This window comes from Micrasema longulum, unplaced genomic scaffold (assembly GCF_059751315.1).
Source record: "Micrasema longulum isolate JH-2025_06_02 unplaced genomic scaffold, ASM5975131v1 h1tg000809l, whole genome shotgun sequence".
NCBI classification, from domain to species: Eukaryota; Metazoa; Arthropoda; class Insecta; order Trichoptera; family Brachycentridae; genus Micrasema; species Micrasema longulum.
The window spans coordinates 310,674-337,822 of record NW_028278001.1 but is presented as its reverse complement, the minus strand read 5'-3'; the positions used below and the strand labels follow the sequence as shown (position 1 = coordinate 337,822).

The 27,149-nt window shown below is 31.4% G+C and overlaps 1 protein-coding gene and 1 long non-coding RNA gene across 3 annotated transcripts in view; one reads left to right on the top strand and one right to left on the bottom strand.

The window, feature by feature from the left end:
• The window catches only part of Ih (hyperpolarization activated cyclic nucleotide gated potassium channel Ih), a 257,200-nt gene that overhangs the window by 66,492 nt on the left and 163,559 nt on the right, over positions 1-27,149 (bottom strand). The gene's annotated exons all lie outside the window — the stretch shown is intronic.
• Positions 13,417-20,039, top strand: LOC148278915 (uncharacterized). Its single transcript, XR_015823027.1, has 3 exons — positions 13,417-13,433; positions 13,952-14,213; positions 19,914-20,039. It is a non-coding gene; the product is annotated as an uncharacterized LOC148278915 (long non-coding RNA).

Below are 27,149 nucleotides of genomic sequence, written 5' to 3'. Positions count from 1 at the left end.
TGCAAGAAAAATATCAAAAAAAAAAAAATCTCACTTGGTCTGGGTGTTGTGGCGTAGTAATCAGAAGTTTCTTTCATCTCCTTTATTTCCCACCTGCTAACAAGCCTCTAGAAAAGAGGCTTAGCTGGTTATTCTTTTAAAATAACAACAAAAAAAAAAATCTTTCGAATACATGTCACCATTGTGGACAACAAGGCATGCATTTAATATAATAAAAATGTACTATAAATAATAAAGGTAGAAGGATTGACCCCCTGAAACTCGAACACGCTTTTTTCAACATGACAATATGATGAATATCTAGAAAGTTAGTCCTGGACTGGCATTTTAAGCAAGATACAATACGCTGAGAGACGGGTACGTCTCGAAACCGGTAGACATAAAAAGTCGGTAAGTGGTTAAATACTAATATTTACGAACATTAATTATATTAAAAATATTTCTGATGCATTACTTTTCATCCTGGATACGAAAATAGTGGTTTTAGTATTTCATTTTCCTTTCACGATAGTTTCCTTTAGATCCTCGTAACACCTGCAGCCGACTCATGCAATCAGTTAATACACGAAGCCTTTGTGTTTCTATTTTCCTCACAAATTGCTTTCCACTTTTTGTTTAGTTACTAGAACCTAGAAACTAAACATGTGTACGGAGAAATAATTTTCCTTCAACTGTTACATTCGTCCTTTCATTTTGTTTCAATGGACTTGTATATTATAATGGAAAAAGATGGAGAAAATGTCATCTTACCTCTTATAATAATAAGTAATGCTATTGCATTGAGATAAACCATAGATAACCCGTTAGTTGATAATACTGGAATTGTCCAAAGAAAATTATATATTTTTTGTTTTTTTTTGTAATTAACCAATATGCATACCTAATATCATTTATATAAGGCATTAGGAAAATCTCATCGAGTTATAGTGATACTACCTTGAAAAATTATTAATCCACAATAGGCTCTACTAATACACATACAAAAGGAATTGTTATTTTTAAAATATAGGTATACAACTAACGTATCAATAATTTTTTTTTTTTGAAGCACTAATTTTGTGATTTTCCACGTTGAAATGATTTCACACAAACTAAATAAGTAAGTAGTTATAATATAATTATCAGCACCTTGAAATTTCACGAACACATAGAGGCAATCAGTGGTAAAGCATCGAAGATGTTAGGATTCGTTCTGCGTACTGTCAGGGTTTTCAAAAATACCCGCGTACTGAGAACTCTTTACTACTTCTCGGTGCGAAGTAGACTCGAAAGTGGCTCGATGATTTGGGGGCCACATGAACTGAAGTACTGTTTTATATTTCCGAGATATCTCTACATGAGAGAGTGCGGGTATTATCCTCGGCTCTACTCGATCGACTTTCTCCAGGGTATGCTTGGCTACAATAGTTTAGAGACTAGAAGTTATGTGTATTTGACTACACATTTTTATCGATTGTTGCGCGGTATGGTCGATAATTTTGAGATCATGATGAGCATTGGTTTGTATGTTTCTGATAATTACCTAGGACAGCGTCAGCATAGATTGTTTCATATTCTAATATACAGGACCAACTTGCCGATGGTTAAGCCTGTTGGAAGGGCTACCGCTATGCTGAACGTTATAGCTCTGGATGCTGATCTGTTCCATGTATCCGAAGGAGTTTTCCGGAGCGAAATTCCCCTATTATTTTGACAAGAGCCACTTTATATATTTTTCTTTTTATAATAAAATGTACATCTTGAATTTTAGTTTGTACTGTATATGTTATTTTAAACACATGAACTGAATATAATAATTTAGCTTAAATATCGTTGACATATGGAAGGTATGAACATATTTTTTTATGTAGTAGAGATTAAACAAAATAAAACTGTAATTTTAACTTGACTAAATCATTCTAAAAAAAAAAATTAAAGTGTGCCGTAAAAACCCCCAATGGATGCTTAAAATAAAGTATTACTTATATACTTTGTCGATTAAAAAGTACGAGTTTAATTTATTGATAATATTTAAAAAAATATGGATTACATTCTAAACATGTATCTGGTATCTACCACAACTAAAGTGGAGAGATGACCTAGGCTACATCGAGGAGAATGGAGGAGGTCCTTGTCCAAGAGTGGACGGAAACAGGCCGAGAAAGAAAACTATATGGATGCCCAATCTAAAAAAATGCCTAAAGCTAGGGTTTCCTAGGACAGCGGTGCCCGTATTTTAACGGCCGTAGTGAACGGTGATGCAGTGGACAGCCATCGTAAAGGTGATTAGAGAGCGGTTTCCTAGGAAAACGGTGTTAAATGGTGTTGATAACACCGTTTCCCTAGAAAACCGCTCTCTAATCACCTTTACGATGGCTGTCCACTGCATCACCGTTCACTACGGCCGTTAAAATACGGGCACCGCTGTCCTAGGAAACCCTAGCTTAAGTCCAATTTTATCAGTTTTGAGTTGGCAACACTGCCGTGTAGAGCATTTTGTGAAATATACATTTACCTAATTATTTTTTTAATAAAGAATACTCATATCGAATTTTGTATTTGAAAAATGGTTTAAAAAATATTTATTATTATTAAGTCCTAAAAATCTCTTTTTTGAGTAAAAATTACGTATTTCCGATTTTCCGAAATTCTGTCATTTGACATTTCAGGAACAAAATAAACACTTAAACTTGAAATATCTCAGAACTACAAAAATGGAGTTAGCCATTTTTTTAAATGGGCATCCATATACTATTTACAATGATTCAGATAAAATAATAAATAAAATTCCTTGGTTTAGTTTAACTTTATTTGGGCGAAAGCGCTCGTTGATCGAAATAAAAATAAAGTGAAACTAAACCAAGAAGTATTATTGATAATTTAATTTATAGTTTTTATCTGAATCATCAACTGTGGAGTTTCGTCAAGAAATATCTGCAAAAAACATCAGTAAAAATAAATATTTTTACATAAAATATCTTTATTTAACTAGTATTTCATAAATCACATGGCCCTTTTAGATGCAAGTTGAGGCAAAAATACGACCAAAGGATAAAACCAATAAGGTTGGCATTTTCATTAACAAGAAAAATGATAAAAAATCGTATGGAAGAAAAAACTGGCCGTTGTCAACAAATGTCGGATCATATTTTTTTCCTCTCGGTTCAATATAAAGAATGTTTTTTACGAAAAGAACAAATAATACTCGTATATTCGTTCGATCAATTTTATTGAAAACGTCAAGTTGGTATGCTTCAAGATGCTAAATATTGCCGACGCAACAAATATGAAAGTTTCCGTAAGAACTCTTCACGGGAACGCGGGAACTTCCCAAAAGGCGAACTCGAGTACCATCCACAGCGGACGGTGCCCATTGTGACGTCACTACAAGCTTTATCAGGGCCAATGAGTGGCCGAGTCCTCGGTATCTTTATCGAATTCTATGTAGTTAAAACATGGCGATAAATAAGGTTTTCGCGCCAGTGAATTAATTAGATCTTACGCAGAAAACATGATTTTATTCTCTGAGAGAGTTCTCAAGAAGTCTTTCATAATTATTTTTAGTAAGGTGTTTTTTCCATGGTTACATGGAAAACAATAAAAATAGAAACGAGGTATGGTTTTATGGATTTTGTATAAAGCGCCTTAAAAAAACTACTGTAAATATCACGATTATATTTAAGCTAATTTCTAAGGACTTTTCCATCTTTTTATCTCTTCAGTGAATGTATAAAGGACTGATTTTTTAACCAAGAAAAGCATATAGTTAAAAAATTTATTCATCAATTTAGTATGAAGAATACTTTGTCCTAGGAAGAGAAGAAACTAGATACTGGACTGTCTTGTTGGAGAACGAAGGTTGCGCAGTTCCACTCGCCTGCTGATGATGAAGCGTGACGTGTGTTGGAACCTGGCTGCTGAAGTTGGCGGTCTAAATGGACGCTGGCACAGTTCGCTCGATGAAAGATTTACTAACCATTTGACTCGGATGATATTCGATTAGTACTGCAATTTTAATGTTGTTACCGGCACTCTCACGTAGAATTATTGTTGCGTGAAGTGCGTTAAGAAATGGGATGGATGGGTAGGTAGATATAGATTTGGTTGAGAGTTGGTCCGAACATAAATCTTTAAAACATATTATGTTTTATTCATATATTTCAAAGTTTCCTTGCATGTATTAAAGTAAGTAATAAAATATCGAGAAACATTAATTTTTGTACCAGTAAAGTATCATGTACACCACGAGGTGCGGACATAAAAAGGAAAATAAAAAAATAGGAAATATTTTAATCAGGTTGCGGTCTCGTGGCTAGTGTCGCGGACTCACGGATCAGCGGTCCCAGATTCGAACCCCACTCTGCCCCAACTCGATTCCCTGTTTCTAATAGTGATTTATTTCGAACATGTCGAAAATCGTCTTTTAAAATTGAAACATTTGGGTAAATCAGAATAAAATATGAAAGCAAAAATAAATTTGTTTGGCAATATGGAAATAAAATTAAGGAGTATTTATTTCGTTGGTCCAATGAACATAATGTGATAAAGTTTCTCGTAAAAAAAGTCGACAAAACATTTTTTATCTTTGTATACGGATACCTGCCACTGATTGATTGATGACGTACTATTCAAGTGAGGGTGAGGATGTAAGGGTGTGTCGTGTAGATGAGTGAGTATATATTATAAAAGAAGGTTTAAAAAAACAATCAAATAATATTCACGGCTGATTTCACCCTGGGAAGATACGGAAGCCAAACCTTCACCGTGACGGGAAAGTTGAAGAAAAATTCTCCCCAGTGATTACGAGGAATTATCCACCCTGTATCTTAGAATTTTAAGGCAAGTACATGGATGGCTATTGAGGGTATGCGTATTTTATTTTATTTGGGAAATCAACTGTTCTACATACATATTTAAATTAAACAAACATATATAGTGTATAAACTCAGAACTAATAACAGATTTCCACAAAGTATACAAAGTTAGTAAAGAAAATATATTACATATTAAATAAATACATATTAGTTCATACATATAAAAATGTTATTTTCATGTACTCGTAAATATTTTTCAATAATCAAAGAATTTTTTTGTATTTTTAAAACGGTAAGTTATTGTAACGGACGGTTAAAAATATGTTAAAACTATGCAATAATATAGTTAGGGCCCCCGGTATCTGTCGGCTAAATGTTGGACGTACGATAAAGGATAAATATTAAACTTTCGGGTCTGACTTTAGCAATACCGGGGTACTAATATAGAGACACGGCCAACACCTACCCCTTGTTTCAGGATTGTGGAATACAGTCCAAACTGTGACTTGTACAGTACAGTTATTGTAAATTGCGCGGGATTAGGACAAGGATGCTTGAAGAGAGGATAAGGAGGAGAAGGGAGATGTACATATTTATTATTATAATGTCTACCAAGTAACATAATGCACTTTTAGTGTAAATTTAAATTTGACAGAGTGATGTTTGTGTAATCTGTATCTTTAAATTTTGTATTGTACACTAAAAAAGTCCTACGAAAAAAAGCATTCTTAACATACGATGTTTTACTTGTTGGTACATGAAACAGGTGGTACCGTCTACAAATCCTGGCTGGCACATGTATTGTTATTAAACTAAGTAGTTATATACAGTCAACTATTCCTGTCATAATTTTGTGAAGCAGTAGTTGGTCCGCACATACTGTGCGATATTGTAAAACACTACGTACCTAAAACGGACTTTTTATTCTAATAAACCTCTGGCCACCATCGAATAGTATAATTTACATATGTCTCATCTAGCGTACATGAACTATCAAAGGGATTCAGTTTAGGCTCGGGAAGAAAGTAAAATATTCCCCGGAGGATTGAAGGATATGTGAGGTTATGCCAGGCTCTTTCTGTTGTAGTTTTCAGCGATTATAGCCAGCCTCGGATCCGCTATCTGCATCGCTCGGTATTCTCATGGTATGTAGTCTCGGTTCCGAGACCCTGGGGTCTAATGAATTCAGCGGAGCCGACATTACGACTACCCCCGGCCGGAGCAGCGAGAAGAGAAATATTTATGATCCGTACCGAGCTCAATACGGGAGTGACTTTCTCGAGCGGAAAGAAAACACTTTCTACATCCATTCCCGCACCCGACACTGCGCACAGCGGGACGCCGACTACTGAAGATTTTAATTAATATATGTTCGCGGACGTTCGAACGGACGTTCGTATTCGACGCGAATGTGCACTGTTATGGACAGTTGATAAAACATTCATTATTATTGTCATAATTCCCTTTCCGCTCATAATGGTGCATAGAGCACTGCATTGGTACACCAACCGCAGCGTATCTTGATCATTTTTGTAATATCCAGGTAAGGTGATTAGTCTTATGCTTCAGGCGCTAGTCCTGGTACTAGAAAATGAGCTCATTGCAGATGAAGTGAACCAACCGACAAAAATTTTTTGAAAAGTATTCAATGTTTTACCTCTTTTTTTAACTAAACTTTTTTGATTTTAATATGGATGTTTTGTGCATAAAAAAATAGGGAAAAATGTGTTTGGGTTATACTGATTCAAGAAATATAATATAAGCAATGAATTTACTAAACTCCACCTTTAAAATTTAATTTACTTCAGCCGCATTGGGCTCAAATATTCTAGTGTTTTTACTCCATCTCATGTCAACCATATCGGAAATAGAAATCGAGAAATTTGGCATGGTAGGTAACACGCCAACTATTTGACCACGAGGCTGACAAAAATATTATAAAACTGTTCATAACTTCGAAATTAAACTGATTTCCAATTTAAGTAAAATACATTGATTCGCGAAAAATTACAAACTTCAAAGTTGTTTCATGCGTAATTTTTTTTTACGTACCTTTAGAAAATGTAATTTATAGTGAAGTTAATTTTGCCAGCGAGAAATAGAATTTAAAAAGTGTTCTATAAAATAACGACAGTTCTATTAGTACAAACGCAAAATATACAGTTTAAAGTCTTTAAAAAAAAAAAAAAATAACGTCGTTTTTCAATGATTGAAACTTTTATAATAGACCACAAAAGGCGAATTATTTTGTCCGACAGATCCAAATTATCCCTAAATTGTATTAGTCGAAGAAGTTTTGGTGTTTGGAAAATGGTCGAAAATATCCCAGCTCTATTGAAAAAAAATTGGCATTTGAACGACTGCAGACTGGTAAGAAATAAGGACACAGCATGAGTGATACCTTAGAGCTTAATGTCATCGTTTGTCTTCGATCCAAAAAAAATAATTCTACGAAAATTCGCAATCTCTGCATGCTAGAGCCTCCGGTAAACCAGGAAAGTTACCATCCCACCAATTATCGTATGTAGGTACAAGTCTGTTCTTATAAGGGTTGGTTGTTCAGTGCTTCTGCACGATTAAGGGTAATTTTAACAGGGTTGGTCAATTTATCCACAAATACTATAAAAAATACTGTAAAGCTACATTTTTCGTTAATAAATTAAAATTTTCAGCTACATCAGTTTTTTTTTCATTCAGTGTGATAATTTTTTAAATTTTTTTTGCCAGTTTTAGTCATAAACAGTGAATCAATCTAGAATAATATTAGTAGTTGCTATTAGCTACGTGTTCATATTTTCTCAAGCAAATTTTAATTATATTGAAAACTTATTTTTATACAAAAAACGATTAGGAAGGCGCTTTTAATATAATTTGTCATTTTCGATAAAAAAGATGACTGATAAGACGATGAAACTTATAATAAAATCGAGTGAGATTTATTTAAAAAAAAAAACAAATTAAATTCTGTGCTCATTCTGTAAACACCTTAATTATTAGAGTTATAAAAAGGATTACTGATAGAGCACGCAATTATTCTAATTAACGAATCTACATTCTGATTTTCGAGAGATTTCGACAAAGATTGATGTATATCTAAGCAGATACGGTAAAGTTTATCGAGAAGGGAATAATATATGGGTACGTACAAAATACAAACATAACGCCTCTTCGGTTTGTTTTCATTCAACAGACCAAAACACAAATCTACGGAAATCGAGTTTAAAAGGTTTTTTTTTTACGAAATAGGCATAAATAATGACCACAAATTAAGACAAAATTTGTTAAAAAACCACTTCAACAATTAAAAACAAAAAATAATTTGAATTTTATAAATAAAGGCTTTCTCCGAACTCCTGTAGCCTTAAATTTATTTCGTTAAAAATGGTCTGTTAGACAAAAAATGACTAATGAGACGATATAAACACATATGACTTGTTGATTATATCGTCTTAGTCAAACATCCATTCCTTTTAAACTATGTTCGTTATATGGATTAAATTAGAATAAAAAAAAGATTTCAATTATGTTCTTATTTTTACAGGGTCCCAATTACAATGGGAAATTAACAGAGTTATCTTCGACTTTCTATAAAGGAAAACCAATATTTGTGTACAAAAATGAATATATTTGCATAAATATTTAAAACATCTTCGTCGGTAACCAATAATTGAACGTGTTGAAAAGAAAAAAATGTACGCATATTCTGCTTTTCATTCAGAAAACTAAATTTTACTTTGTAGATAAATGTTAATTTTCTATTGTAATCCCTGGGGTGAGTATAAATGATACTTTTTTTTATATAGGTAGTATAATGTTTGATTATTTTAAGATTCTAGGAGTGACAGTCACATTCCGGTTCCGAGCAGCGCAACGGGTGGAAATATATCCGGTATTCTTTTAGTTTAAGTACCGGAGAGGCCATGAAACTATAGGGAAGATCTGATAACACTATAACAATATGTGGGTCAATAAAGATCAGACCGTAAAGTCAACAATTCCGCGGAAGATTGAACATGAAATACTGTAGAGGGTCCCATAAATATCCCCATGGAGCATAAAACGGTAATGTATCAGTGGCCTCACATTAATAAGCGCTTATGGTTTTATAATAAAATACACATTACTTCCGTTGAGGTCAAGACTGAAGAAAAAGATTTTCGATAAACGGAGATTAGTCATTATTTTTATATACATTTTTTTCACGGTCAAAATAAGCAGTGATAAATTGTATAGGTACATACTCTGCATTATTGTAATAGCGATCCCTTTAAATAGTAATTTTGTAAAATTTCAACTACATAATAAAATAAACTTTGCCGCTACATAACAAAATGGACACGAAGGTGGTAGGCAATTAAACTGATGTGATTGAAAATTATTGGTCGGGATAAAATATTTAATTTTTTGTAGTAAAAATTTCCAGTTTACTCAAATGCTTGTAAATACAAGCATTTGAGTAAACTGGAAAATTGCACATGTATTTTAAAATTGAGTGACAAATGCTAATATTCAATAATCAACAAAATATTCCAATAACACAAACATCGTTGATTGATTGATTTAGTGTTAATTTTGTAGAACTATATTTCAACTTATAACATAAGAAATCAAATGCCTCTTTGGGTCTACTGAACACTTTACTGTATTTTTACAAACATAAAAACAAAAATTTTCTGACAATTACTTCGCTTTGTTAGGGCATTTTCAAACGAATGTGAAGATAAGATAGATTTAATGTCTTTACATAGTTGTTTATGTCAATAAATACTTACTTTGTTTGAATTTTTTCAGTAATTCAAATATAAATACCTAAATTCCCCATTACCTATAAAACACTTAGCCATTGGTTTTTCCCACAATTATGATTAATGTACATGCTATAGTTCCTGAGATTATTTTTATTTTTACTTAAGCACCTTTAATTATGTAACTATATAAGGACATTCAATCCATCTAATCTTAACATTTGTTTGAAAATGATCTAACAAGGCGAAACAATTGTCACGAAATTTTTGTTTTTATATTTGTAAAAATAAAATTAAATGTTTAGTAGACACAAATCAGTGTTTGATTTCTTATACTATAAGTTTGAAAAAAAATCAATTTTAAAGTTTTTGAAATTTATGCTCTATCTCTGAATAAATGTAAAATTTCGAAATAGTAGCAAATTAAAAATTGATAAATGTACTTATGTAATAAATATTATCAAAGTAGCTTAAAAAATGAGCGTTCTACAAAAATGAATTAATTATGCTGAAGTTAACAGAAAATTGTTGCAAAATATAGTAAGCTGGTTAATTTTTTTTTGGCGCGACTTTAATAGAACAGCGTTTTAAACTGCCAAAATAGTATTATTTCCATACATTTTATTTTTATTTTCTTTTATTTAGGAAACATACAGTACAGTTACAAAGTTTAATATTTTACACAATTAGACTTAATTCTAATGGACCAGTGAAGTTGCCATATTATAAAGCAATTATATGTGAGGTTAATTATGAAAGTATAAAAAAGAGAATGAAAAAGAAAAACACAAATGAAAGTTGTTTAAAAATTAAAATTTAAGTGAAAAAAAGATATTTTAAAGTTTGTTGTTTGTAGTGAGTATTTACAAATGGAAATAATATTAAAAATGAAGAAAATTTGTAAGTGTTATTAAAAATTAAGAATTGAAATAAAGAATGAAAAACATGCTCAGATGTAAAAATAAAATAAAATAGTAATAACATTTAAAAAAAAAAAAAGGAAAAACATAAATATACACATATTTATTTTAAGGGATTCAAAGAAACGATGAGAAGAATCTTTAAGTGAAATATAAGAAAATAAATTTAGGTCAATTTAAAAAACATCTTCAAAATTAATGACACATTATAGTAAGAGCAGCAATATATTGATTTTATTTACATATATAATATAAGTAATTAAAAGTAGTTTAAAAGTATAAAAACATGCCAATGCAGCAGAGAAAAAAGAAAAAATAAAGAAGGAATAACAAGTATAGCAAGTAATCTTTAAAATTTGAAAAAGCAATATAAGGAGAAGATTTTAAACCAAGAGAAGTCGGTAATTTTTTTTATCAAACTCCAGCTATAAATATACCTAATAATGAACCGCTAATTGACGATGCACTTTAAACTCTATTTTTAGACTTATATGAAGATGATTGTACTGTGCTGGAGTTGACGGCAAATAGTTGCAAGATAACTTACATTTGGTTATAACGCGATCCACATTGACCACCAACACACCATGTTGATGCAATTAGTGTACCGTGCTATAACATTCACAATGTTTATATTATGGTGTAGAGTTCTACTATTGGTTTACTCGGTAAACGGTGTAGTGAGTCACGTCATCAATTTGTCTCCCATTTTGTGTATAGCTGATGCAACATCCACACCTGTCTGGTAGGCACATTGCGCTCAATACGCCGCCGCCGCGTGTTGCGACTATAGCGAAGACCGCAAACCCCGTTCAACACAACCAGACCCCAGAGCGTACTGCGGTATATGTCCCGTCCGTCCTGTTGTGTCCAGTAACGACCATAGAGCGTCGAGCTGACAATGGAAAATGAAATACCGAATCGCCTGGTGGTGAAGGAGAGCGAATAATTTACTAAATCAGGAGGATTCAGACCACGCTAAAATCATTTAAAGTTCACATCCACATGGCACATGGTACATCAGCCAGGTGCTCTAGGAAAAAAGCGGACAATCTACAAAAATACATGTACGGTATGATTGTCACAAAAAGATAATTACGTAACTCATTCGATATTGCTACTTTTAATAATTGTTTTCCGAGATAGCATATTTGAATTACATTAAAATGAGCACAGTTTACATTTTTTTATCAATCAATATATTTCATAAACGGTGCATGTTTTTTAAAAATCTCCTTTTACATATCTAGTAAATGTTATAACTGTAACTCTTCAAAAAAGAGACTAACTCTTGTGCTTGGAGAGTGACTTACACTGTTATATTGGTTACACTTTAAATGATTTTAAATATACGAGTAAATGAGAAAAAAAGAGAAAATAATAATACATTTATACTAATTAAAATTGAAAGAAGTTTTTACACTCGTTCAAAAAATTTATTTAAATTGACTTTGAATTTATTTATTGAAATATTAGTGGTTACGCGTGAATGTTTACTGCCATTTATATGTTTTGGCTATCGGCTTTTCCTTGAGAAGTAGGAAACTAAGCAGCCTGGCAGTACCTACCGCATTGCAACAATTCACAAATTCCATATTCAAATAAAACTGACATCTGTATTTTTCTTCAAACAAATGATGTCTTCTGTGATCCGGATAAAAAAAACTAATAACAAATAATATTTGTACTGCTATCTTGCTATTTAAAGTTACCGCTAAAGTGCCAGAATTATTATCATCACCGCATCCAATATCCAAAAAGACTGATGCACAAAGCAGAATAAGAAAGAACCTAACATCCGCATCATTCCCGCATTTATTATCTGGTGGGGAGCGACGGGAAACACTTCAAAACAGGTGAGTCGATTTCCATTATATTTTAAGTGGCAGTGAACGTCCTTAATAACGTGTGTGTTGGCTGACCTTGTTGGACCATCTTGGATCAGTTCATTCGCTCTCGAAGCTATCGAGGAATTAACTTTTGCACCTCTCTCTCGCGTCACCAATTAGTTTTTATAGTTTTTAGTTCATTGAGGAAATTATTGTAATTTTTGACACCTTTGAAGACAAAGCTATTTTGACCATGACTTGTGTGGAAATTAGAGATTTTAATATTATTTTGGTATCTGAGTGACTTATTCATCTCATATTCTTATATTTTTTGTTCTTTATAAATTTTTAATTTTCTCTTTTATACACAAAAATTTTATAGTGTTTTCAGTGGGACGTTTTTTTGAATCATCATATTAAATATTCTTTCCACAAAATCATTTTTTACCGAACCAGTTTATTTAACATTTTGTTTCATTTAGATCCATGCGAGGTATTGGCGGAATTGATAATATTTTAATAAATATTTATCATTTATTCAATTACAAATCAATTCTTAAATCTGACACACAGTGGCCCAACACTGTATCACTATAGCAGGATGCATATTTACACTTTCTTTTCTGAAATTGCAAAACGATGCAAATTTTGACAGAAATAATTTAAGCGTGAATTGAAATTCCCGCGCGTTATTTGATCGCTTTACCAATATTTCGAAAACTAGATATTGTAAAAGAACACAGCTACATACATCCACAAATTTAGATGATTTTTAAGTTGCACTGCGGTTATAATTTATTAAAAATTTAATGATTGTTATCAATAATTATTTGATTTGTAGCGAAAAAGCTTGTTGATAAATTTATGTAAATTACAAAAAAAATACTGCGGGAAATAACTTATGTTTTAAAAACATTTGGAAATGTTGATTATTTTGATCAATTGAAATTTTTTATCCACATCGATGGAGTGGTTAGTGATTTACAATAATATTTTATGATAATCATGCTTTAAGGAATCTACAAAATGTTTACGATTTACAATTGTCGGTATGCTAATACAGAGCTCTAGACCAGCGTTTCTCAACTTTTTTAGACCTGAAAACCGGTGAAAATAGGAGAAAAAATTTGCAGACCGGTAACGCAGGTATAAAAACTTTAATTAATGTAGTGTTTTTTTTATTGGTTTTTAATATTATTTATTCCCCCTTATTTTTAAAAATATTTTATATTACTCTCATTTCTTACTACAGTAAAGAGTGAGTTTCTAGAAACCATATCACAATAAATTATCATTTCAATTATATTTTTATATTGATTTCAATGTTACTATTATTTTTTATGAATCTAAACTTGTATATTATTAATATATATATATATCTGATTATTTTTTATAAATTTTCTTCTTTGGAATTTCATCATTTATTATTTATACTTAGTTTTTCTGGATTGATATTCTATTGCATCAGATGGCATTATAATTTAATGAAATTAATTTAGCTATGTATTCTTTATTGTTAATTATTATGGCTTGACACGGGCACAGCCTAAAAAGTCTTAATAAGTTAATTAATATTTAAACGAGATTAATTTTGAATGAATAAATAAGAAAAATCTTAAATTATAATAGGTGTAGAAATAACAAATGAAAAATGCATATTTTAGTTCAGAAATTTTAAAATGGGCGACGAGTATTTCGGCAGACCGGCAGAAAACCTCAAAGGACCGGTTCAGGCCCGCGGACCGGTGCAGTTTGGAAACGCTGCTCTAGACAGCACTTGAAATGGATTAGAGAATCAATGAATAAAGAAAAATTGGTGAAAGATTTTTTTTAAGACAACAGTGCCCTCCTCAATAAGGCAAATGGCCGAAATATTAAAATTCTGTGGCGTTTTGGCTTCTAGTACATATTTTATTGGTCAGATTGGTAAGTCTGTTGTATATGTGCATATTATACAGGTAGAATATATATTACACCTTCCATCTTCTAATGAGTTTTGCGCCCTGTATCCGTGAACCAGAGGATTCATTATGCAAAATTATGCAACAGAAATTAGTTCGGGATCAAATGCAAAATACATGCGGACATGTGTGACTCCGAAGAGACGCCATTATTGGTTACCATTGTACTGTTCATCCAGCATACACTGTCATCATAGTGTTCCTACCTACACAATATTATCTCTTCTTGGATTCGCCATTAGGAATGCACCTGAGATATTATTAATGTTAGTATTTTTTTGGAAATCATGCTCCATTTCTATTTTGGTTCTGACTTTCTTTTGAACGTGCTTCTATTTTGAACGAGGACTAAATATTCATTAATTGAATCTTTTTTTATTAAATAAAGTAATAAATGCTACATGTACCTACATTTGAATCGTTTTCTATTAACATATAACAAGAGAGATGAAGAACACTTAAGAGAAGGTTATTACCGAAGTCTAGGCATCTACAGGGCTTATAACCTGTCAATGGCTGGTTTAAGTGGCCACTTTACACACTGTGTAACATTCACCTTTCTGCCCATATTTGAACATATATATTCCTTCAATTCTTTCATCTGTTGATGTTTGGGAAGTTAAAAAGCTGAAACCTTTATTTATTTCTATTTATTAAAGTGTCAAAATCTAAAGTATTTTTTACAGTGATATTTGATTTTTGCATTTTTCATGTCATGCAATTTTCGCATATTTAAAGGACGATTCATGAGGTAAATAAATTAGTAATAAAAGAAAAAAAAAATAATAAATATGTCCATGTCCATAAATATTGTCGTTGCGCCGTTTTTTTCCAAAAGTATTTTTAACTTCTTATTGAGATAACACAATTTTGTTTCAGCAAAAAATAGTTAAATACGAGTATTTCGTCAAAATAAAATGACATATTTTTTCTTTTTATCACCATTAAAAATGTATTTAAAAATAACATTCATCATTAAAAGATACATTGTTTAAATTATCTCCATAAAAAAATTCAAAATGTCACTTAACATGTATTGGCGGCGCAACGACTATATTTATTTACTAAAAGTTTTGGAGTTTTGTTTCTAATAAGCGTTTCAATAACGATCTGCCAATAAGTATGTTTCTTAAAGATAAACACGCATCTAATGGTACCGACATAGCTAATCTTTTTGCAACGCATTTTTCTTCAGTATATGTTAATAATTCTTCCAATGTTAATTCCTTATTTAGCTATACTAATACTGTAGACCTGAATAATTGTGAAGTGTCAGCTGAGGATGTCAGAATCGCTCTAAGTAAACTTAGTAATGGTAAATGTATTGGTCCAGATGGTATTCCTGAAATACTACTATCAAATTGTAAATCTAGTCTTGCCAAGCCTCTGTCTTTACTGTTTAATATGTCTTTAACAACGAGTGTATTTCCTGATATTTGGAAAATTTCTATAATAAGACCGATATTCAAATCTGGTGATAAATCTAACGTAACTAACTATAGACCCATTTCAATGATATCTCCTGTACCTAAACTATTCGAATCAATTATTACAAAAAAAATAACACCTATATTTAAAAATGTGCTGATTGAGAAGCAGCATGGATTTAGGACAGCCAAATCAACGACGACCAATTTGCTTTCTTTTACTGATACTATTTTTACAGCGTTCGAGAATAATCTTCAAGCTGATGTACTGTATACAGACTTCTCCAAGGCCTTTGACAAAGTTGATCACAACATTTTATGTGCTAAACTTCGTGCTGTAGGCATTAGAGATCCCTTTTTATCGTTTTTAAAATCCTACCTCTCACATAGAAAACAAAGTGTAAAAATCAATAACTTCATATCAAATAGCTTCCTAGTAACTTCTGGTGTACCACAGGGTGCCCACTTGGCCCCTCTTCTATTTAATCTGTTTGTTAATGATGCTGCTAATGTTTTTTCTTTTACAAAATTCTGGCTTTTTGCTGACGATAACAAGATACTTAAGCTAATTAAAAATATTGATGACTGTGTCAGACTCCAAGAAGACATAAATGCATTTCATACTTGGTGCAAAACTAATAACATGGAACTTAACATCGATAAATGCAAAATTATTTCATACCATAAATGTAAACATCCTTTTATTTTTGATTATAAACTTAATGGCCAAGTTCTTTCGATTGTCACCTCTATAAGAGATCTTGGAGTGATCCTAGATAATAAACTAACTTTTCTGGAACACTTTGATAATATAGTAAACAGATCCTTAAAAATTTTAGGCTTTATTAATAGAACTACGTCTGATTTCCAAAGTATGCTTACACTTAAAACACTTTATTGCTCTTTAGTTCGCCCTATTCTTGAATATGCATCTGTAATCTGGTCCCCTCATTATGCTGTTCATATCAAGCGCCTTGAATCAGTTCAACATCGTTTTATAAGAAAAATTGCATGGAAGATGGGATTGGAAAGAGGAGACTATTCATATTCTGATATGGAGAGGTTTTTAAGCATATCAAGTCTTGAAAAACGCAGATGCATTGCAGATATAATCTGCATGTATAAAATTATGAACTGTCTCATTGATGCCCCTGAAATTTTGCAAAAGATTCTTTTTAACGTTCCCACCCGTAGACTAAGAAATAATGAAATGCTTTTCCTCGGTCACTACAGGACCAATTATGGTGCACAGTCGCCTTTGCCCAGAATGATCAGGCGGGTGAACGATCATCAAGATCTTGATTATTATGGTGTAAGGATGTCTTTCTTTACAAATCAGCTAAAGAATCTGTATAGTTAGCCTATGCTTTTTACTTAATCTAAAAAATCTATCATCTGTCTTTGCTGCTTATTTCTGTTCCTTATATTTTTTTATTCCTTTGTAAAAATTTCTTTTAATTGTAATGTTTATAATGGACTTTGTCCGTAAATAAATAAATAAATAAATAAATAAATAAACACTTTATATGGATATACATTTTATAAACATATAAGGGCGGGCATATTGCTTAAAGGCAATTTCTTCCTACCTACCCAAACTGTTCAGTTTGAGAAAAAAAAATATGTATTTTAATATAGAAATTAAAAAAATATTATAAAATTTAACATTTGTATGTTTATATATATATGCACGCATATTTTTGTACAGAAACAAAATTCTACACTATACTATAATGAGTGGAAAAAGAAATGGGACGGAAAGAAGGAGGAGAAAGGGAAAATTAAAATATTTAGATAATTAAATAATCTTGATTTAAATGTAAATAAAGAAGGCATGTCTCTGAAATTAGTGGGTAGATTATTCCACAATCGAGCAGCTACTACTATGAAAGGTGACATGAACAAGAGGCATAAACATATGAGAACTTTATCTTTATGTAACACTGATTGAAAAAATCGTTAATATCTGCTTTGTCATTTATATATGTTATTTTAAAAATATTATTGATTAAAATAAAATAATCTATTGTAAGACGTCACTCCCCATTATGTTCACAAGAATTGTTTATTTCTTTTACGTAATGGGAAACGTTAATGTAAATATATGTATTTGATTATTGTAAAAAAAAAAAATTAGTTGTAATATTGTATTTTAATTTGTTATTAATAAATAAAAAAAATAAAAAAAACTAATTTGGCATTGATGACGTCCCAGAACATAGACTTTCTGAAGACAGACAGACGAAAAACTAGTCCCGCAATCTGAATCAATGTTTCATGGATAAATGTAGCAAGTTGTATAGGGAAATGGTTAAATTTGACACTACTTTTTCTCCTCTACGGTAATATGGAATAAGGGTATATACGGAGTGGAGGAGCAGAAGGAGAAGTGCCCATTAAGTAAGGTACGCTGTTAGCATAATATCGGAATGCTAAACTATTCATAGAAGTGTGAGCGCCGATCCTTTCTGCCGAGTATCCATTCTGATGTTCGCCGTCACATTATCCCGACGGGAGAAAGGTTGACGTACACCTCTGTACGTCTCTACCCTACCTCGTATTACTGTTCCCGGCATTAAGGAATCACAGGACACGACGCACAGGCAACAAAAAAAATAACGGATACCAACTAAGTTGTGTTAAACAAAGTAAAAGTCAAGTATGTGCGAAGATTTTTACGATCACAGTTTTTATGTATTGATTACACACAAAGATTTTTGGGTGAACCCGAATAGAATGAACTTTTTCTGACGTTGCTATAGCTATCTTGAGAAATACAACATAATATTTATAATGTATCTGATTATTCTTGGATGTATCATTATATTGTATTATGTATATATAATTTCAATACGCTTTCTAAACTTTTTTAACCGGTATTGGGTACATATATTTTGATAATTTTAAAAACTTTTTTGTACTTGTAATTTTGTACTCTCCTACTCGTTCAGCTTGTAAATACACAGACATGTAATTTTTAAACTTTTTAATTTTTATTTTACTTATTTTTTTTTATATATTGTATTATGTATATATCAGTTTGAATTCATTTCCTACCTTGTATTATATTTATTTTGTGATTTTTTAAAACTTTTTTACACCCTTTTAATTTGTAGTGTATCAAAGTTTCTATTCTGTTTTTGTAAATAATAATATAGTCTATAATATCAAAACTTCTGTAAATAAATATTGTTGTTTGCATGTCTCTAAATAAGTTTTTTACAAAAACTCCTCGGTAAAACTATGAATAATATGTTTTCAAATTAGATTTAAAAAAAAAAAACACGCATAAACTCAAGAATACACCAAATGCCAATAATATAATCACCAGATCCTTGACACAAAAAGAACTTAAATAAACATAAACTTATACAACTTTCCTTCAAAGGTACTTTGAGAATTACGCAATAAAAATCTATAAACTACTTCCACTTTTCGTAAAAACAATTAGTGAAGAAAAAATAAGTAAAATGGATTGTGTCATTCTGACAAATCAGAGCTGAAAAACAGGTAATATATTACTCGCAATGCAAACACCAAATACAAATAATATAATCACTAGATCCCCAACACAAAGACAATTTAAACAAATACAAACTAATACCACTTTTAGACAAAAGGATTTCGAGTATTATTCAATTAAAATCTATAACCTACTTCCACTAACTATTAAAACAATTAGTAACGAGAAAATATTTAAAAGGCTATAAAAAAATGGATAGTGGAGTTAGGTAGAAGTAAAATGGATTGTCTCATTCGCCCAAACCAATATTGAATCAACTGCTCCACAAGTGTATAGCTTATGTTAGGTTTTTGTTATTTTTATTGTGCGTTTTGTAATATAAATAATATAAATGTACATAATATATACCTACTTTTTAAAACAGTCTGAATATTTTGTTAATTATCTCTATCTTCTTATTTATTCTCAAATGTAAAAAAATTTCAAAAAAGTATATTGTTAAGTGTCCTCGGCACGGGTAACCCCAGTGAGGTCACATTATTTTTATTATTGTTTATAGTTTGTAAGAGTAAAATATGAATAAATAAATAAATAGTCGTATAATAAAAAAAAAAAGATTCGTTGCATTTGTGTAGTGCCCTATGCAAATAATTGCCAATATAATAACGGAAGAAGAATACACTTTTATATAAATCTATAAAAATACGATGTTTAAGAATTGGCGATGTAAGTACACTATTTATTTTGGCATATTATAATATTTTATAATTTTTAGGTACAATCGTAAAAAGGTGGTTTGTGATGAAAAATTGGTCAAAATTATTTAACTCTACTACAAGACAGAAGTGAATTCCAAATTAATGTATGCAGTATCTTAAATGTATTATCTTGTACATTCAAACCGTATTTTTATTTATTTATAGCTGTAGAATATTCACGAGTTACCGAAGAAACACATTGTATATTAAAATAATATGCCAAATCGTGTTTTGTTTGTACTGCATTAATACTGGCTTCGTAATTTTATGGATGATATTTTTTAACAAACTGAATCAACAAAACATGTTATTCAGTTACCAAGGTACAGATATACAAAACCTTCAAATGGCACAAAGTATGATTATGATAAGATATTAAAATTCAATACCTAGTCTTTTCAAACGATCTCCGCCCCTGTTGAGATACTTGCCTATCAGTTTATCTTGTTGACATTTAAATCGAACATTTTTCTACAAAGATTTGAAGTAATTCAAACATTTTGTCAGTCAGAATTATATTGTTTCCTGACCGAAAGTCTAAAGTGGTCAAAGTTAGAAAGATTTATAGGATTTACGGTTGGATAAGTATGGATAAAGAGGAGGCCTTTTCAGGTCTAAAGCAATGAGGAACTTCAACCCTGGGGGAATTTAGATACAACAAATGTTTTCTTGGAAACAATTATAGCGTTAAATTGTACGGCAAAGTTTCCTGAAAATTAACAAAATCAACAATAAAAAACATTTTGAAAAAAACTTAATACGTTGAACGACGTCACATATGAATCAACCAATGAGAGAGTTATGAAAGATTTCCGGTTTACATGCCGTTAAAGGATCAATGGGCAAAACTGATCGAGAATAAGCGGAAGAGAACCTCTGACGTCACACGCGAAGTTAATCCAGAAATATGTAATTTAGAAAAAAAATTAGCGCTGGTAATACGACATGTAATTTTTTTTGGCATATATTAATAGTCTATTAACAATTTGAAAAAAATCACGGAAATTCCTCATTGTATACTAATTTATAAAATTATTATGGGCGAATCTGCTAAATGCCAAAAGTAATACTCCCACACTACCAGTAGTCAAATTCGAGGACGGATCGTGGGATCGACTGCAAACACTGAATTCGGGCAAAGAAATCCCAGATTTTCGGGACCCAAAATATATGGTTACCGGGTTAGAGTAGAGAAAAGTCAGAAAAATTACTTAAACATATTGATAAATAATAATGTTGATGATCAAACTTCTATGAGAAATATAGTAGTAGGTGGTGATGTTTAATTGTTATTTTTCACTGCATACATATGCACCATATAAAAAGGTTTGCCTTAAAACAGTCAACCCTTATTTACAGCAATAAATCCGTACTGCGTTATATAGAACCGCCGTTATGAACTGGGTTCGATTCCAGGCAGGGTGAATGTAAAATATTTATTTTGAGGGTTGTTTAAACAGAGATATTTCGTACGTACCTGAAGCGTAAAATTTATCACCTCATCTTCGTATAACAGATGATGATTGAAACTTACTGCATTTGTAAAAAAAATGCAGTGCCCTATGCACCACCGGGGGCTGAATCGAGAATGGTGACGATGATGATGATGTTTACAAATAAACGAACGAAGCACAACAATTAAATAACTAAGCGATATACGTCGACAAGTTCATAATATCATAAAGATTTTTGTGAGATTCTTTATTGCTAAAAAATGTACGATAATACCGTTTTTTTAGAAATACCTGTGTAACGTTTCAAAGATATAAATTATCTTTTTAAAGTCAAAAGAAAATCGTGACATTTTTCAAGGGCAAAAAACTGCAGCTTGATAAAAAAAAGATTTTTCAAAAGTACACAAAATTTAAATATGGATTATATTACCATATTATATGTGGACCTCGTCACAAAGAAAATGTAAATAGTATTGCTTGACTAAAAAAGTGAAGGTTGTATAATATTACAGTGTAGATACTCAAACGTTACATTAAGGTGTACTGATGTTCTAACTTGAAATTACCCAGGTATGGTGAGTTAAACTTTGCAATGCAATTAAACCTTTTGTTGAATGCTAGCCCAAAATACTGCGCAATTCAGAGCAACACACTTTATTATAGAACAAGCATTAGTGAAGATATTTTGACCCAACTGAGAAAAATAACTAAACTGTTCGACATAATAGAGAAATCAAAAAGTTGTTTTTCAATACTCACGCGAACTCACCCTTAACATTGTGTTGATGAATAAATTGATGTAACGCCTAACTTAATACTTATCTAAAAAATACTAAAAAAACGTTAAATACAATTAAATAAAAATTAACATATCACAAAAGAGGTGAAGAATATTTAAGAGTATAAAATGTTGAAATCTAGGCATTTACAGGTCCTATGATCTCTCATTGGCTGATTTAAGTGGCCTCTTTACACACTGTATAACATTCACTATATTGTCCATCCTTTGAACACCCATATTATTCTTCGATTCTTCCATTCGTTGACTTCTGTAAAGTTAAAGAGCTGAAACTTTTAATTATTCTTAGTAACTTCATAGGTAGTGAAATTAAGTCTTTGCCACAAACATTCAAACAAACTAAAAAAATTGGTGCACAAAAACGAAATATCAATGAGATTTTACGTGTATTTTTCTAAGTGGATAATTTTTGTTTTGAAAATTGAGGTCACGAGTTATCCAAATTACCAAAAAAAAACATCTAATTAAAATATATTTTTTTAAAGAAATGGCCCGATTAGTTTTTTTTCTTTGTCAGCCGGTGGGAAAGATAGGATATGGAAGAAAATAGGGAAATATCACCCCTTTTTAAAAACACTTTTAAAGGAATAAAGGTCCATGAAATACTTTCCCGTACGAAATTTTTTTTTAGCTAATTATCAGTAGCATAAAAAATATTTTAAAAATGGTAATTTTGGATTCCCGCACAAGCGGTCATTCCATTGGCTAGGCCACTGATACGTATCACATGTTTGTTTGTCCCTGCCCATTCAAATTTGTTTAAAACATTGTCCCAAATCTTGACGTAACAACTTTCAAGGCCAAAAATGTTGAGTTTTTCTAGCAACGCATTTTTATTAAATTTATTTTTTGCATTTATCTATGAAAACATTTCTTCACAATATTCATATTGATTTTGTAACTACAATTATTTATTCTAAATCCATTTAATATATTTTTAATGGTATCCGTAGTATGTGATATTTACCTATTGAGAAAAAAAATCTTGATTTTTTTTACAACTGGTGAGAATTGAACCCGCGACGCCAGTTTCACAGTTGGACGTCTAACCAACGGCGCCACGGCGCCTGTCTTAAAAATCTTATATTTTACTGCAATATTTCACAGTTCCTGGACTGGCACCCTAAAGTAAAAGCCCTCTTCTGGATTATTTAATAACTTTATTTAATAAGTTATTAATAAACCCTAAAGAGGGCAAAGTGTCGTTGCCGATACTAGTCGGTTGGGTCAATAAATAAAGTGGTCCATAAAACAAAGTTATTTTATTTATCTCTCTATCAATATTTGTAGTTCGATTTTCAATGCGCATTAGGTATATCCCGTCCATGTAGATCGGATCGACGTTGAATGTTGGTTATAGAGTGATTTTTAGCTCTCGATTGTCATGACAATGTTTTAGGTAAGTGCGACACGCATGGAAACAACGCAAAATGGATCCCATTCTCTCACAACATCCCACGGGAAATCACACAAGTTACTGAGTTGTCAGAAATACTTTTGCAAATAGTTTTATACCTTTATGTTAATAAATGTCATTAAAAAAACAAGATTGTTAGGGATATAAAACAATGTTAATAACGTATGACTATTTCTTTTCATTATTTACATATATCTACATATTATGAACATATGTAAAAGGACTGAAATTCATGTAGAAACCGCTGGACCATCCTGTTTGTAAATTACGCATAATGCACAAAACATCTTAAGCGTAACAACGTAGGGTAACTTTATAAAACACTTGTTATATATTTTTCATTGATACACCCAAAAAAATAATTACGGTTCTCATAAATGATGGCTTAACGTGTTTACCACATTAACTAGTTGGAGATTTTATAAATAAAAGAAGGTTTCAAGACAAAAATAATATCATACCACAAAACTTTTCAATTATTTTTCACTTTTTATTTCTTTTTTTTGAGGAAAAAGATACACTAAATCTAAAACATAGCAGACTACGTAAACGATATATGTTTAATAAAATAAATAAACCGGGTTGTAGTCCCGTGGCTAGTGTTGCGGACTCGCGGATCAGAGGTTCGAACCCCACTCTACCCCTACTTGATTTTCATTTTTTGATTGTGAGTTATTTCAACAATCTAAACTTACCTTGCCTTCACAAAAGGCGCATGATTGCGAATCAATAGTTTATATATAATTTACTTAATTATTGGATCGACTATGCCGATTTGCTGGCGGAAATCAATTTTAATATTCTCCTTCGTCGAACTGGACATACTACGTTACTGAGCAACGACAAATTCAACACCAGAGCAGCTCAGAATTCTCTATTAGGAAGAGCGATTAGCCATTTTGCCAAATTTGAGAAGATGTGCTATCTTGATATTTTTAACGACCCAGCTTTCCGCTACAAACGGAAGCTGAGTCTTATTTACAATAATAAAATTTAGCCTTTTTTAACTATATTTAGCCTCGATTAAAAAAATTAGCCTCAATTATCAATATTTAGCCTATTTAAAAAAAAAAAAAAAAAAAAACGCTATATTTCACACAAGTTGAGTCATGCGTTAAACACATTCTTGTCACAATTTGTTGTCCTGTCGGAAATTGTATAATATATTGTGCTGTGTACGCAATTGGTGCTGTGTTAGGTTTATGTTTTTTGTAATAACAATGTAATTATACTGATATAGCACTGTGTGCACAATAATAAACTTAAACTAAAAAAAATATGACTCGTTGAAAATGGCCCCGAAAATCGAAATATTTGGGTTACTAATAAGAACGCAAAGGTGCCCTTTTTCTTTAAAAAAAAAATTAATTACATCTTATTTTATTTTTTCAATGTTTACTAAATATAAGAAACATGGACTATTTAATGAATTACCAAAAAGTTAGTGCTTCAAACAAAAAAAAACAAATGTGATATTTAGATAAATTTGTAGTTCACGTCTTGGGTTTTAAACAAAAAAATAAATAAATCTAATTAACTAGGAAGTAATTCAAGATACTAATAAGTACATTTATTGTGTACGTGAATAATATCTAAAGATACGTGTATTGTGTCAACAAGGAATAGTAAAACGAAGTCGTCCTTCCTGGGTTGTTTGTTCTGTCCCCACACATTCCCCTGCGGGAAGCCACGCCAGTCGTCGGTTTATTGCGCTACGTGGTATAACACGCGCTACGAAACCAATCAATGGACACTTTACACTCCGCGAATATTCCAGATCCTTCCGAAGCGCAGTAAACGCGAGATGGGTTGATGGTTGTCGGCTGATATATCAATACCATACACCATCTGTTATATTTGGCGGTGTCAAGAGGATCCACTGTACAGCGGAGTGCTTTTAGATTAAACCCGTTCATAACCCGCCGTTCATCGTGCAAAAATCAAAACCCAGCATCACTACGCGGAGTAATAATAATAATAACTCAGTCTAATCTATATTGCTGAACATTGTTACTTAAGTTATAATTTAAGTGTTTAACGAATGCTAAAGCGTACCGCGTAATGCGAACAAAATAATGGTTACTCGTAACTCGGATTTTTCCTAGCAGGTTACGAAGACATGAAACGGATAATCTGTAGGTTTTTTGTTCAAAGCGAATAAATATCCATCTTTTATTTATTACTTTTAAAAATATATACAAAAATCGTTAATCGGAAATACAAATGTGACTCGTGGTAATGTTACGAAGGTTCGACCGGAAAATTGAAGATCCGGAGTTCAATCCTTACCCGATCGCAAAATTAAAAAAGGTATGTTCGAATTTTCAAAAAAGGAAATGAAAATAAAAGCATTGTAAATATTTCAGAGCAATAATTCGCTACACGCTTATAAAGACGGCCTTTTGTTTTATTGCCCAGGACAAAAGCGTTCCCAATTTTTGGTTTGCTTTTTGGTTGAACAACAAAATGTAACGGACAGTTTCGGTTTGCACTTCCACTTCTCGACCTGACTACCTACAGCCCGTTGTATTGCTGTAAACCGTAGCTTACTTCGTGATAATTATAGAATGGTTTTTGTCCATATGGGCAGCTCTATAATCGGATGGCGATTTATTTCTCTGGGGCAAATACACTTTTTTATTTGATTATCTTATGTACGTTTTTTTTATTATTATTATAATCTTCTTTAATATATTTAGTTAAGGCTATAACTGTAACTTTCCGAAAAAGAGACTAGCTCTTGCGTTTGGAGAGTGACTTACACTGTTATTGATTTTTAGTAATCTGAAATTATATAATTTCGAATATAGGTACATATGAAAAACAAAAGTATATGAAGTAAAAAGAAAAACAGAAAATAATAATACAGTAATACGAATTCAAATATAATGTTGTTTTCAAAAAGTTTTTTAAAATTTATTTTGAATTTATTTAGTATTTTTTAAATTAGTATTAATCTCAGAGTAATAATGCGTAACCTAGAGAGGAGCCCAAACATAAAGAAACCATTATATGACTATTGGGTATTATGTTAGCTACAGTTCGCAGCAAAACAATGGGCTGTACTCAGGTCAAGAATTGCCAAATGGATATTAATTTGCATTGTAATTACTTTTAAATATGTACCTGTGTATTTATCATTGCAGAGGTATTCCAATGTATTCTTCTATAATTCGCCTATATTTATTTTATAAAACTAAAAATACATGTTTGTGTTTATTTTTTTATTATTTTTAATCACAATATATTTATTTTATATAAATGAGACATAAATTCCAACTCCATTGAACCAAAGTCCCGTGTTGAGTTTGTTTGTTTGTCCGCCACATTTCTGAAATGGCGAGTCGTAGCGGCCTGAAATTTGGACGCGTCATTTTAGATGTTGATATGAAATATTTATTTAAAAACGAGGTTTTTACATAAAAAAATATTTCATAGTCCCTAGACTGGTATCTGAAGCTTGAGACTGGTCATTTTACTTTCCTGTAATAAACATGATCAAGATAAGCTGAGATTGGTAAACTTATGCAGCGCCCTATGCATCATTAGGTGCGGAAAAGAAATGATGATAATGATGATTAAT